This window comes from Musca domestica, unplaced genomic scaffold, assembly GCF_030504385.1.
Source record: "Musca domestica strain aabys unplaced genomic scaffold, Musca_domestica.polishedcontigs.V.1.1 15, whole genome shotgun sequence".
Classification (NCBI taxonomy): domain Eukaryota; kingdom Metazoa; phylum Arthropoda; class Insecta; order Diptera; family Muscidae; genus Musca; species Musca domestica.
In genome coordinates this window covers 4,145,266-4,160,803 of record NW_026712207.1, presented here as the reverse complement: position 1 = coordinate 4,160,803, position 15,538 = coordinate 4,145,266, and the positions used below count along the sequence as shown (strand labels likewise).

Genomic DNA, 15,538 nt, shown 5'->3' with positions numbered 1-15,538 from the left:
TTTTCTAAAGAATATTTTTTGAAGTCTTCGGGACGTGGATTTTCTAAAGAATATTTTTTGAAGTCTTCGGGACGTGGATTTTCTAAAGAATATTTTTTGAAGTCTTCGGGACGTGGATTTTCTAAAGAATATTTTTTGAAGTCTTCGGGACGTGGATTTTCTAAAGAATATTTTTTGAAGTCTTCGGGACGTGGATTTTCTAAAGAATATTTTTTGAAGTCTTCGGGACGTGGATTTTCTAAAGAATATTTTTTGAAGTCTTCGGGACGTGGATTTTCTAAAGAATATTTTTTGAAGTCTTCGGGACGTGGATTTTCTAAAGAATATTTTTTGAAGTCTTCGGGACGTGGATTTTCTAAAGAATATTTTTTGAAGTCTTCGGGACGTGGATTTTCTAAAGAATATTTTTTGAAGTCTTCGGGACGTGGATTATCTAAAGAATATTTTTTGAAGTCTTCGGGACGTGGATTTTCTAAAGAATATTTTTTGAAGTCTTCGGGACGTGGAATTTCTAAAGAATATTTTCTGAAGAAACTTCGAAAAATTTTATTCGCAGAAATTCATATTTTGATAAAAAGCCGCTATGATATTTACACAACTTAATAAACTATAAATTTATTTTGGAAGAGAAAAGATAACGCGAATGGCGTAAAAAATATTTAAGGTATTGAGATAATAGTTTAAAGAATTATAAATAAGTAGCCCACCGAAAAGCAGTAATTTTTTTATAGATATGTGTGAAACAATAGGATATTTAGAACCTTCCTCATTCAATATCAAATTAAACTATTTTTTTGGGAAAAGCAAAAATATATAGGAAGTTTATTGTGTGTACATCAATATTTCTAACGGTGTATTCATAAAAATATCCAGCAGCACCTTCCCTATGGACTTTTCGAATAAAACTAAATATTCTACCAAAACCATTTTGAGAGAAAATTCAAAACAATTTATTTATTACAATTGTGTTGGTGAACACCCAGACACCCCAGAGGATACTCGTTGCCTACCCCTGGTTTAAAGAGAGTTTTAAACCTCTTTGGTGACTCGCTCGAGGTTTGAAGTTTTTAACCCAAATTACAAGGATTATTTTGGTTATTTTTTATGTGTACTATTGCCTAAGATACTATATACATGGATACAGGAGGAATCTTAGTTCGAAAATTTCAAAAAATGTTAAAAAGGGGAGAACTAAACCCCGCTATTTTTGCAACTTTTCGATGCAAACTTTTGAAAGTCATAATTTTCTGAGTTTTGCCTGTAATTGTGGAATAAATTTATATTAGTCGCATAGCATAATGATTAAAACATTCATAATTATTATTATAATGTTTAAATTACATAATTACTAATTATTGGGATAATATCGAAAAAAGGACTTACCTCTTCATAAAGCCGAATTAATAGCCCAAAATACATTGTGCAGTATATATTCATGTTACATTCCTATTTTTAAAAGAAATACTAGGAATCTGAAAGATAAAAATGAAAATTGCTGTAATAACTTATTTTATACCGCAATTATATATAACAAATAGCAAATGAGAATAGGATTATTATTCTCAGATGATATATAAACGAACAATGGTAACAATGGTACAAGTAAAAAATCATCAAAACATTGCATCATGTATGGAAATATAACGTAGAATATCATTTCTCTTTCCTTCTTTTTGTTTCACTTAGATCGAGTTCGGAAATGGGCAATATCGGTTCACTCCTTCTGGTACCTCAAAAAAACTTTAAAAAAAATATTTCAATGCACGGAAAGGGAAGTGATAATCAGATATTGCTCCAACTTTGCAAATCATAATATATGCATCAGTTCTAGGTCAGGTGCGAAAATGGACAATATGGGTCCACTACATCAAGTACCTCCCCCACAAAGGGTCAACATTTGGAATAATTGTAAATCTTATAAAATGAAATATAACAGTCCGCTTGTCTTCAAATTTCACGCATCACAATATTTGTATTAACCCGCGATCTAGTGTCAAGATGGGATACCTCGGTCCACTCCCCCTGATACCTCCCCCACTAAGGGTCAAAATTTTAAATATCCATGAAGCTCATAAAACACGAAATTAATAGCCGATTCCATTCAGACTTGGCACATCTCAATACTTCTATCAGCACAAGATCTGTTATAAAGATGGTAGAGATCGAACCATCTATTCTGGTACCTCCCCCACAAAAGGTCATAGTTTTAAGTAACCAAAGCGATTATAAAATCCAAAATAAGCATGCGGTTCACTACATATTTCACACATCTCATTATTGCTACTAACACAAGATCTGGTGTGAAGATGGGATACATCGGTCTACTCCTTCTGGTACCTCCCCTCAAGGGGTCAAAGTTTTAAATAACCAAAGCGATTATAACATCCAAAATAAGTATTCGGTTCTCTTCATATTTTACATATCCCAATATTTCTGCATTTTCTCGCTTTAAGGTGATATGATCCTCTATGAAAATTTCGTTGGAAAGACTGCTTGGGATAATGTGACAAAAATTCTTCTTGCTGTTCAAAGGGAGTAACATTACATGGGTATAACATCTACTTTTTCGGCCATCAGCTTTTGCTTTCCATGTGTGTACTGGTTCCATATCTCATACATATTAATGGCCACTCAATAAGAGAATAAAAGATCTGAAAATGGGTTTAAATTTAGAAATATTTTGCCAATGTTAATTTTGGCCAAATCCGAATGGACTCACAAATGGCAAGCAGAATTCCATTAAAAAGCAATTCTATGTTCATCCCATCTTGTATTCTATTCCCCTGTTCCCTAGAATAGAACCAGAATAGAACCTGATTTTCCGTCTCCAATAAATTATAATTTCTTTAATTTATTTGAAATTAATGTAATAAGCCACTAACGATCCTCATCCATTTTTTACACATCAATGTGCTTGTAAAGTTCTATGGCGAAACCACTCTTTCATGTAAATTTTACCACTTGACAAAATCTCTGCCAAAAGATCAGAGATTCCATAAATTTGGCGCACGCACACACACAGCCACAGATACACTAGTCCGCAATCCCGCAACCAATCAGAATTCATTTCTATTCCCACATTTTAGAATATTCTGCCAGGAATCATTTGAATACTCTTCAAATGAGCAAGAAGACCTGTAGGAGAGTGAGTGGTCTATTTGTCTAAACGGGATGGTGGGGGAAGAGTTTAGAATGGCATTACACAATTTGCAATGAAAAAGAAGGCAGGCATTTGGCAGTATTAGTAAGCCATTAAATGAAATTGAGAGAAAGAGAGAGGTTTTTACAAAACGAGAGTGAAAAGAGCTAATGTTTACAAAACACACAGAGGCAAAAGTGAGCAGAGCCCCGATGAACATTAGAAGTGTTCTTGGCAGCAGTGGAATGTAAAAATGTACAGGTGAGTGAGTGTGTGTGCGAGTTTGTGTGGGGGAATGTTGAGAGTTGCCACTCACTCTCTTTCTCTCTTCCTTGCCTTAGAACAAATTAAAGGCTCACACAAAGCCACCACTCCATTCACCATTATTGTTGTTATTATTATGTGTTGTTGCTGTTGTTCTTCAAATACAACAAGTGATGAGTGTGGCTTAGAGCGAGCGTAGCAGAACACAAACGTCAGCTTAGAACAACCAACACCTGAACTGAAATCTGTGGTAGCAGCCTGCTGCTTGTTGTGGCAAAAGAGACAGTGGGTTTTCTTTCTCCTCACGTAATGGTGTGAGTGTGTGTGTGTGTGCTAAGAAGAAGAGTCCCAGTTTGTTCTCTGGCAAATGCCTGAGTGTGTGTGCGTGTTGTGGGTAAGAAGAAAAAGTCTAACCATGAGTTGCTGCCTAAATACTTTCAGAAGTCTCCTCATAACACGGCTCGACATTGAAGTTGAAACACGACTCATCCGTGAATCAGTTTTCCGTAAGCAACAACGCGATCGACACATACGGTAGCGTAACAAAAAAAAAAAAACAACACAGAATTCATCATCTCAGTAATAATAATAAACAGAAATTCTAAATTTATTACACAAGTAACACATACATACACATGGTACACAAATATTTTGTAAGAAATATAAAAATTGAAGGAAAAAAAAACACGGAGAAAAATCCATAAAGAAAAGTGTTGACAAAAGAATGTAAAAAAAAGTTAAATATAGCAAAAATTTAATTATTTATAACCAAAAAAATTAAGGAAAAGTGAGACTAAGTACACCCAGGTGGAACACACAAATAAAACTTGGAAAAAATATATTTTTACGAAGAATAATAATTTGTTAACAAAAGGCAAAAATAAAAATCAAAAAAATTTTAAATAAAAATTTAAGAGGAAATAAATCTCTTGAGAAAGTTCAATAAATCAGAAGAGAAATAAGGAAAGTGTTAGAACAGTGTTTAAACAACATCAGCAACAATAATAACACCACAAATCCCCAAAAGCAGTTTAACAAAACGCATTTAGCATCGCACGTATCACTTACATGGATTAACCTGTTAAAGCCAAATGGATTACCACAAATGGATTACAAATACGGATTAAAAACAAATAAAGAAAAATGGTAAGTTGCCTTCAAATGAAAAAAGGAAAAGGCTTAGGAAAATGTTGTAGTTTTAAGGAAATCCAGAAGAGTTAAGCTACAACCACTTTGGTCATGGAATATTTTTGGGTTACCAAAAAAGATATTTTTTTATTTCCGTAAACAAATATTGAAAATATTTTATTTTTGGAGGGAAAGACTTAAGACACAAGAGTTTTTTGTAAATAAAAAACGTATTTACAAGGGAAACACTCAAGACGCAAAAGTTTTGGGGTAAATTAAAAAAAGGGAATAAAAACAATTTTCAAAAATTTCAAATATTTTTAAAATAAATTATAAATAAAATAACTTACATTATTTATGCCATTAGATTCTAAACAAATAATTATTACCATTTTCATTCTTTTTTTATTTTTTTTTATTTATTTGTTTTTATTTTATTTTTTTTTTAAGACTTAAGACAGGAAAGTTCTTGAGAAAGTTCAAGAATTAGAAAGGAAAACATTTAAAAAAAAATGCAAATATTTTTAAAATAAATAATAATTAATGCAAAACGCGTTACACTATTTATGCTGTAGATGCTGAGAAGAGTTTGATTTTTAAACAAATAATTGACCATTTTTTTTTTTTTTTTTGAAGAGAAGCCTAACTAATTTTTTGGTGAATAAAAAATATTTATAAACGAAAGACTTAAGATACAAACGTTATAGGGGAATTGAGTTTGAAGCATTTTCTAATATTTTTAAGAACTGAACTTAGCTTTGCTTAGCTTGACTTTGGTGGGGGTTTTATCAGTTTGAATGGGCCAAAAAGTTAATAACACTTTGAAATATTGGTCTTGAATCTTCCTAATTCCCCGAGCCGAGTCTATCCGTCCGTATATCCGTTTCAATTTCTAATCACACTACAGGTGGCAATTATGGTCCGATCCCCGTGAAATTTTGCATGGAGGTAGGGTTATGCTCAGAATAGAAGCCGTTTGCTTTTGGTAATGATCGCAAAATATTTAGGGATTGAAATGGACCAAAATCTGAAAATTTTCCTAATTTTACATGCACTCTACAGGTCACAATTAAATCGACCAATAGACTTAAAATTTTGCATGAGGGTAAATTTCAGAACAGGCCAGCTGTCTAGCATAGGTAACATTTTTCAGAACTTTAAGGGATTATTTCAAAAGAGGGCTTTCCAATATATTATGGCTTTCACATGGTCGTCACAGGATGACTAAAGCTCAGTCTTATTGGTTATTAAATAAAAAAAATTAAGTGGTGCAAAATTTATTGGACATGAATGACTGTAAGTCAGCCTTAGATTATGTTATTTAATTTTTTTATATTAAAAAAAATAAATAAATAACGAACACTTTACTTAAAATTATAATTTTGGTAGTCTTGTTTTTGAATTTCTTGATATTGAAGAAATATATTTTGCGCCGGAATTTCTTAAAAATGAAAAAGTTCCATTAAATGAAATTAAAAGAAAAATCTAAGAAAGAATGTTTGGCGCCAGAAATTCTCAAGAATGAAAAGGTTCCCTTTAAATAAAACAAATAAAAATTGAATTTTTTTATTTTATTATTTTTTATATTTTTAAATTAATTTATTTATTTTACTCTTTTTTAATATTTTTTTTTTTTCATTTTTTGTTTGTATTTATATTTTTACACAATTGATTTTTTATCTCTAAAAATTTGTAAAAAAATAAATAATTCCCTAAAAATCAGTTTTTGCAATTAAGGAGCCCTCTCTGTAATTAATTTTATTAAAAATTAAAACATTTCTTTAAAGAAATCACAAAAGACTTAAGACACAAACATGAGTTCAACATAAAGAGCGGCATTGGTATTTATGGCAAAGAGTTCCAGAAAGCTCTCATTGGCAAAAGAACTGAGAGAGAATGTTACAGAAAACAGAGATAGACTTAGAACACAAACTTGAAGGAATTTGGCAAACAAATAATTAATATGTTATTAAATATTTTTATTGCTTAAATAAACAAATAATAATTAATAAAAAAAATTGAAAAGGGAGATAAAGACAAAAGACTTAAAACACAAACGTTAACTTGAGGATGAGAGTAAGGAGAAATATTTACATTTAAATCAAAGAAGTGCGAGAGTGAGTACGACATGGAGAGAATTTTCGAGAACATTTAAGCGTCACAAATTACTTTAACAAAAGACTTAAATAACAAACTTGAAGTCATTTGGAAAATAGGCCCATAATTGGGAATTGAATCAAATAAAAAAATGCTTAATTTGAAATGAGAAATATTTTTCATTCAAAATTAATTAAAATAAAAAAAATCAAATTAAATATTTAAAGTTTCAAGCTGGCAAAATCAACTGACTTAAGAAGCATACTTTTTTAAAAGACTTTTATGCTTGAAAGAGGCAATGGGAGATTTCGACACAGAAACTATGAACAGTCTTAGGAAGCACATTCCCATTTGAATGGGAGAATATTTTGAAACCTATTACATTTTAAAGAGTACTTATATATATATTTTTTTTTTAAATTAAAAGTAATGAAAATAAATTTAATATTAAAAAAAAACAAATCCCAAGACTTTGGTCATAATATTTATATAATGGCTTCTAAAATTCGATGTTAATTTAGAGTATGGGTGATAAGGATATCCTTGGAGTTGCAAACACTTTAAAGAGAATTAAACCACAGTTGTATTTCAAAATAAATTTTTTAAATTATATATATATATATATATATATATATATATATATATATATATATATATATATATATATATATATATATATATATATATATATATATATATATATATATATGTATATATATATATATTTTAATAAAAATTTTATATGGAGAAAAATTTAAAAAAAAATATTTGGAAAAAGAAGAAATTAATGTTAAAAAATATACAATAAATAAATATTTATTTTTTAGTTTTTAATAATATTATATTATTTTATTATTTTTATTATTATTTATTATTTTTTTTTTTTTTTTGCTTAAAAAATCCAAATTTAAACAATATTTTAAAAATTAAATTTCTTCCATTGCAAAACAAAATGAAATAATTAATCAAACTACAATTTGTCATCATATATTCATATTTTAGTCTTTTTTATAAAAAAAATCAAAGAAAACAACTTAAAATTTAAAAATAAATCTCCTTAGGTTTGACTCATCCGCACATGTCAAATTCTAAAGATTCACAAATATTACATAAGATTTTCAAACTAAAAATAACCAAAAAAGTAATGAGATACCACCAAAAACAGAAATAAAGAAGATTAATTATGTTTCCACAAAAAATAAAACTAAAAAAAAACACACACAACCCTACCCCACACTTCCTCTTCACACAAAAACCGATAATTGTTTTTTGTTCAACGAAAACCAGTAACCATGTGTGCTTTTTACTTTCGTTAAATATATTGAGGGAATACATTTTGTATTTCGGCCCATTCATTTAGTTTAATCATCGACAAGTCACAAAAGCATCATTGATGGCAGTAGAGAGAGGAGAGAACACATCTTTCTCTCATTTAAAAAAACGTTGTTGCTGGATTGTTTGTTTATAAATGTTGTTTTTGTTGTTGCTGCCGTTTTTTTTTTTTTTTTTTTTTTTTTGTTAAACATTGTCTATATAGAATTAGAAAACAGGTTTTATTTGTTTCGTTTTTTTTCTGTGCAAATTACGTTTTGTCTAAAACAACAGCAACAACAATAGCCATATCACGTTATAAAAATCACATTTTACTTTTTTTTATAAACGTAAAGCTCAAACTGCTTCGTGTTGTTGTTGTTGCTATTTTATTTGAAACCTTGACTTTGACTTGGAATAACTTTTTGCCATATCATGTCAGGTTTGAGGCAAAAAGCAACAACAATAAAAATAAAATAATAACAATAATGCAAAATATAAACAAAACAGTGGCTCACGGGAATTTTGCAATTTTTATTTGTAATGGGAACAGATAAAAATATGTTTGAATTTTAATTGAAAATATTCAAATTTAGTTGAAACAGTATTCTTTACTGTTTCCATCACTGGTAGATAAATGAAATAAAATATGAAGAGAAAAAAGGGATAATTTAATGATATAAAAAATATCTAAAATGTTGGACTTTTTTGCGAACGAAATAAAAGGAAAAAAACTTAATTTATTTTATTTTTATAATTTATTATTTATTTATTTAGCATATATTTTTTATTAAAATATTTTAATTTATTATTTTTTATTTTTATATTTTTTATTTATTTATTTTAATTTATTATTATTATTATTTTAATTTGTTTATATTACTCTTTTTCTGTCTCCAAAAATTAAAAAAAATAAAATAATCCGTAAAAACATTTTTTTGCAATTAACGTGCCCTTTTTGTAATTAAATTCATTAAAATTAAAACATTTCCTCAAATAAATCTCAAAAGACTTAAGACAAAAACATTATTTTAACATAAAGAGCAGCATTGGTATTTATGGCAAAGAGAGTCCAAGAAAGCTCTCATTGGTAAAACAAATGAGAGGGAATGTTGCAGCAACCAGAGAAAGACTTAGAACACAAACTTGAAGAAATTGAACTATAAAATATTAATGAAATGTAATTAAAAATGGGTATTGCTTAAATAAACAAATTAATAAAAAAAAATGACAAAAGACTTAATATACAAACCTTAACCTAAGGATAAGATTTAGGGGAACTATTAACATTTATGACCGAGTGCCAGGGAGTGAGAGGGGGAAGGAAATATATAACAAATTAATAAAGGGCTATCTATGAAAAACTTAAGACACAAACTTTAACTGAGGTTTAGAAGAAATATTTACATTTAAGTCAGAGTGAGAGAGAGAGAGAGAGTTAGTGCGGTACAAAGGGAATTTTGGAGAACAAATGATCGTATCAAAAGACTTAAGCAACAAACGTGTAGTCAAAAGTGGAGTATGGGCCTATTATTGCAATATAAATAAAAAAATGACATAATTTTAAGGATAAATATTTTAAATAAAAATAATTTTATATAAAAATATAATTAATTGAAATTTAAAAAAATTATGAAAAAAGAACTATAAAAAATAGACGATCCCAAAAAATTTTAATTATTTTAAGTTAAACCATTTTGGTCTTTCACAAATATATTTATTTTATTTTTTATTTATTATTTGTTTACGGTGCCATATGCCCTTTATTTACTTCAAAACAATTTTACCCACTAAATATTTTCCGATAGCCATTCAAAAAGATCGGATGCCTGTCCTAAACTCTAACCTCATGCAAAATTCCGTGTCGAGTAATCGAGTTAATTGTGACCTCTAGAGCGTCGGCAAAATCTGTAAAATTTTTGGTCAATTTAAAGCCCTTTAATATTTTATGAGCATATTCCTACCCTCATGAAAAATCTCATATTTTGTTGTTTTGTGGTGAGAATTGTCAGAATCTGTACAGCCGGTCCTGAGTCATAAGCGTAGAAACGAATATCATTTTCTTTTATCTATAGATTATATAAATTTTGCTATACATCCGATTTCTTGGCTATCAGCATCAATGTAAAGGTCAGAAGTGGCCTTTTCATAAATTTGCGATTTCGTCGGTCTTAAAAATTTTGGCGGATTAATGGAAATTTAGGAATGGAATTTTTTTCACACAAAATGTATGGCCCACTTCACCCTCTTAACGCTCTACGATGACCATACAAATTGATTGGCTTCTGTCCTGTTCTAAACTCTTATCCCATGAAAAATCCCGCGCCCATTGGTCTATAATTACGACTTGTAGAGCGACTGCTAAAGCAGGAAATGTCATTGTTTTTGGTCAATTTCAACCCTCATTTGTTTGCGAACTTCTCAAAAAACAATAGGCTTATATTCTGACCCTTACCCCAGCTACATGCAAAATTTCGTGAGGATCGGGCCATATTTGCGACTTGTAGAGTTATTACAAATTAACATGGACAGACGGACATATGGACACGCATAGATAGATCGACTCAGCTCGGCGAGGTGGGAAGATCTTCATGTAACATCGTGGGTCTATGACCAATATTTCGAGATGTTACAAACCTCTGTGGCCCCATTACATTTTTAACATCCGAAAACACCTAATGTTGTGGAGTACAAATATTCTTAAATTTGTTAGTTTGAGATCCCTTACAAATTTGTCTTTTTCCCTAAAAAAAAATTAAAATTTTATTTCCCAAAAAAAAAAAAATATTTTCCAAGAAAAAATATTGAAACAAATTTTCTTAAATTTCTTACTCGCATCTCTTCCCCCTCCCCTGCATCCTAACCTAACATAACATTGTAATAAACCTCCCAAAGCATTCTTAAAATACCATATGGCATGATGCACAAGCATGGTTGTCTCCTCAGCCCCTCAACTTCAACTCACCCAATACTTGAATTGATGGTAGCAAACATCATTATCTCCCTTGCTGCATGATCACAGCAAAAGAAAACGAAAAGAAAACCATAACAAAAAAGCCAACATCATCAGCAGCACAAGAAGTTCGTTCATTCACTTTTCTTCAAGAGGCCAATAACCCTTTGGCTGGGCCAGAACACCACCAGCAACAGAACAAACACAAAAGTCTTTGAACTCAAATCTATGCAGCTAGAATTTTCCGTGGTTGCTCCTACTCTCTATTGAAGTTTTTTCTGTTCTTAAGGAAACCTTTAAGAAGCATCATCGTCATTATCATCTCTATCAGGTACAGTGTTTGTTTTGGCTCTCTTCGTTTTCATTTTCATTTGAAAAATACATTTTCTCAAAACAGATGGGAGGTGGGGGAATGGGTTCTTCTTGTTTTGCTCTCAAATACGGTGGCCAGTAACCCTTTTGCTGTTACGATGTGATGTCTAGTGTCCAGGGTTATGGTTGTGATTCCAATGCCATTAACTCAGACACACACGCACACACACACACCTTAACCCCACCTCAAAAAGCCAATAAACTTTTGGCTGCATTTAAAAAGTGACAACAAAGCAGCGGAAATTGTAGCAGCAGCCAAGAAAATGCATTGAAGCATTTAAGCCAAGCCAAGCCATGCTAACATCATCATCATCATCATCGTGGTAACCACGTCAACAGAGAAAAAAGTGAATCTTACTGCAGCATGAAAGAACAAGAACATGCACACACACACACACACTCACAGAACAACCACGTGTAGGGCAGGCCTGGTTCTAACTTCTAAGCACTTGTTATCCCCCCTTCCCTTAAGGGGTTTGATAGTTTTTTTTTCTTCTGGAGTTTAAAAAAACCAGTTCAAAACCATAAAATACCTACCTACCTACCATACTAAAGCAAACAGATCCCCGGCACCACCATGGGTTTGGTGTGGTTGGTGCATCCAGCCAGCCATCCAGCCAAAGAATCACTTGGCGTGAAAAGGTTATTCAACCACCAAGCCGTGCAAGATCTTCATTATTTGTTGCCAGGCTTATTAGAGTGAATTTTTCCCTCTTCTTGATTCTCGTGATCATTATCATGTTATCGTTTTGTTGTTCTTGTTGTTATTCGTTTGATAGTTACCTTGTGAAATCACTCTTACTCTTTTTTTAGAACAAGAACAACAAGTGGACAAGTTTTTTGGCTCTCACCATGTGTGTGTGTCTGTTTGGTGTTGTGCAAGCTGATCAGGTCATTGGCCCTTGGGTTTCTTATTGGCCTGTGTTGGCTATCATCCCCAAATTGCCAGCATAAAGCAACAAATGGTTTCTTTGTTTTCCCACAAACACTCTCCCAAAAATAAAGGAGAAAAAAAACAAAAGACTTAAGCAACAAACCTGATCTCTTAATTGCTTTAGAGGTGACAAAGAATTTCGTTTGTTTTTGTTTTATTTTTGGGGGGAGAGAAATTTTTTTGAGCAAATTTTTTTTTACCGCTATAAAGAGCATCAGAAAAGAAGGTGGAAATTTTATTTCACTGCCATTTCGTTTTGTTGTTGTGGCATTTGGGACTCCCAAAAATATCAAATTACTCAGAACACACTCATTTCCAACACAGACGCACACACACACACACATTCTCACAACATTCAAATTTATACACCTGATGTATGATGAATATTATGCAAGCCGCACATTCTCAAAATATACAAACAGGTTCAATGACCCTGTGTGGTTGGTGGATGGTTGGTTGGTGTCGGATACAATACAGCCGCCACTGGGTTCTTTTGACACCTTTGCGGAGGCATTCAAAATGAAAAGCCAGGCAATTATATCAGCTTATTTGAGTGTGTGAAAATTTATTGACAGAGGAAAACGAAAAATAGCCTTATTATGTGGGGGCCCCTAAGCACCATAACACACAATGACAACAGCAGCAACAACAAAAAACAAGTGCATTTCCGCAATGTCCAGAGGTTGTTTATACGCTTGGCTAACTCATTGAAAAACACTCAGTCAGCCAGCCAGGCATTGAGGCTCGGTAGGTAAATGCGTGGCTCACCAGCCATCCACAAAGGAAACAACTGCAATGACAACATTTTGTGTGACGAGCCACAAACGACTTCGATGTCGAACAGGAGGATGATGATGGTCAATGTCCAATGTCGCTCACAAAATGTTAACAGTTAAACACACACTGCAATGACATTGACAGCAGCAAAAGGGGGACCACAACATAAACTCTTTTCAACAACTCTCATTGTAATGGAGAGATTTTTATGTTTCATACAAATACCAACATTCATTGGCCTCAAGAGCGAGAGAGAGAAAAAGAGAGTGTAAAAAACAAAAGAAGTAAAACAAGTCTTTAACGTGGCCAATATGTTGGGTTCTTGTTGTTGCTAGTTTTCTGGTTATTTAGTTCAATGACCGACCTACTCAAGCGCGTTATAAAAGAAATGTGGCTAAGAGTTATCTTCTCTTAGAAAATAAAGAGAATTATCTCTTTCACAGGGTGACCACAACAATTCCACAATACACAACATGTGGGGGTGTTTATTTCATATGCCTACATCCAAAGAAGAGTAAAAGAGATATTCAGAGAGAGAAAGGCCTCTTAATCACACTCTGCCTCACACGCACGCACACACACACTCTGATATGCCACGAATTAAAAACGAATGTCAAGGCAGTGTTCATCACCATGAACTCTTTTCGTTTCAACGGGAGATTCTCTTTCAAAGCTCTCAAACATACGCACACACACATATTCACACGAGTGTTGTTTTGGCCACACATCGGGTGTTATGTTCTCGGGTTCTTGACACTATTGCTATGGTGGCGAAGGGGTGTAGTGTGGTGCATATATAATGAGTTAAAATCGTGAAGAATATCGTGCGTGTGCGTGTGTGTATGTTCATACATATATGTTGGGTATATGCCGGCATATATACGTATGTTGGCATGTTCGTTTGGCGGCGGGTTTTGGCGAATGTGAATGGTGGGTTCTGCTAACGGTATATTTTCATTTCTGCCACAATGGCGTTTATTCTTGTCGTGTTGTGTCGTGTGAGTGTGTGGATATGGGGGCCAAAATCAAAGAGACATTATTTTGTCGTCGTTGTTTTTGTTGTTGGTGTTCTTGTATTAATAAAACTTGTATACAAATATGTATGAACGTTTTTTTTTTGTTGTTGCATTGCCGTAAGGTTAGCCGACATGATTAAAATGTGTATGATGGTTAGTTAACAACAACAACATCGCCCCGCCAGCTCATGAATGATGATGGTGGCGTTGACGACGATGATGTTAACCTAGTGGTTTAGGTTAATGACCTTTAAAGTTATATAAATGAAATATATATGAATGAAATAATAAAATAAAAAATAAAAAAACGATGACAGCAACAAAAACAACAACAACTATGAATGGATTTTTAAATGTTTTCATTCAATTGAAAAGAAAAAGAAATGGGAGTAGAAGGCGGGAAAAGGAATTAAAAACTAATTTTGAGGGTTAGTGAAATCTTGGGGGAAGGATTAAGGATTAGGCATTTAAGTGAGGAATGATTGGTTACTATGCCTTTTTCATTGGGAATTCAGGGGGTTTTGTCATTGTGATATTGGGAAAATTTTTTGAAATTACCCCAAATGAAAATTTTAAATGGAACTTACTAATAATATGACATAAGGACATTGCAAAATTTAAAAATATTATATATATTTTTTTTTTCAATAGAAAAATTCAAAAAATATTATATTTTTTACATTAAAAAAATAAAAAAAATATATATATAAAATCTAAAAAAATATATAAATATTTTTTTAATGGAAAAATCAAAAAAAAAAAAAAAAAAAAATATGACATAACGGCATTGCAAAAATTAGAAAAAAAAAATAACACCAATAAAAATATATATTTTTTTAAATTAGAAAAAATCTAAAAAATATTAAAAAATATCGTAAACTTGACATGACATGTAAGAATATTGCAGGTTCAGAGCAGGAAAAGGAATAAAAAATATTCTAAGGTTAGCAAAAAAAACCAAGAGGAGGATTTTGAAGTGCCTAAGGAAAATTTATGACCCCACCAATAACTGAAATCAGCGGAAAATCCAAAAAATATGACATAAGGCATTGCGAAACTTCAAAAAAAAATATATGTTTTTTTTTTTTAAATTAGAAAAAAAAAACAATATATATATATATATATATATATATATATATATATATATATATATATATATAAAATCTAAAAAATACTAAAAATATATCGTAAAAAAATATATTTTTTTTTTAAATAGAAAAATCCAAAAAATATGACATAAAAAAAATTAAATTAGAAGAAAAAAATCATATATTTTTTTTTAAATTAGAAAAAATCTAAAAAAAAACATTAAAAAATTTCGTAAGCTTGACATGACATGTAAGAATATTTCAAGTTCAGAGAAGAAAAAGAAATAAGAAATATTCTAAGGTTAGTGAAAAAAGAGGAGGATTTTTAAGTATCTGAGGAAAATTTATTACCCTAGCAATAACTAAAATCTGTAGATATCTTTATATAAGGGCTGCACCAAAAAATTTAAAGGCGATATGATCCACTTTCTGTACCTATAATTTAGGATGTTAACCAAA

The 15,538-nt window shown here is 31.2% G+C and overlaps 1 protein-coding gene across 2 annotated transcripts in view; it reads left to right on the top strand.

Annotated features, from left to right (window-relative positions):
• Positions 1-3,829: 3,829 nt before the first annotated feature.
• The window catches only part of LOC101898568 (zinc finger protein rotund), a 47,218-nt gene continuing 35,509 nt past the window's right edge, over positions 3,830-15,538 (top strand). The window contains exon 1 of one of the 2 annotated variants that reach the window (XM_059119552.1): positions 3,830-4,549. The gene's annotated coding sequence lies outside the window, so the exon portion shown is untranslated. The remainder of the gene's footprint in view (positions 4,550-15,538) is intronic. The other variant, XM_059119554.1, reaches the window with a different exon arrangement.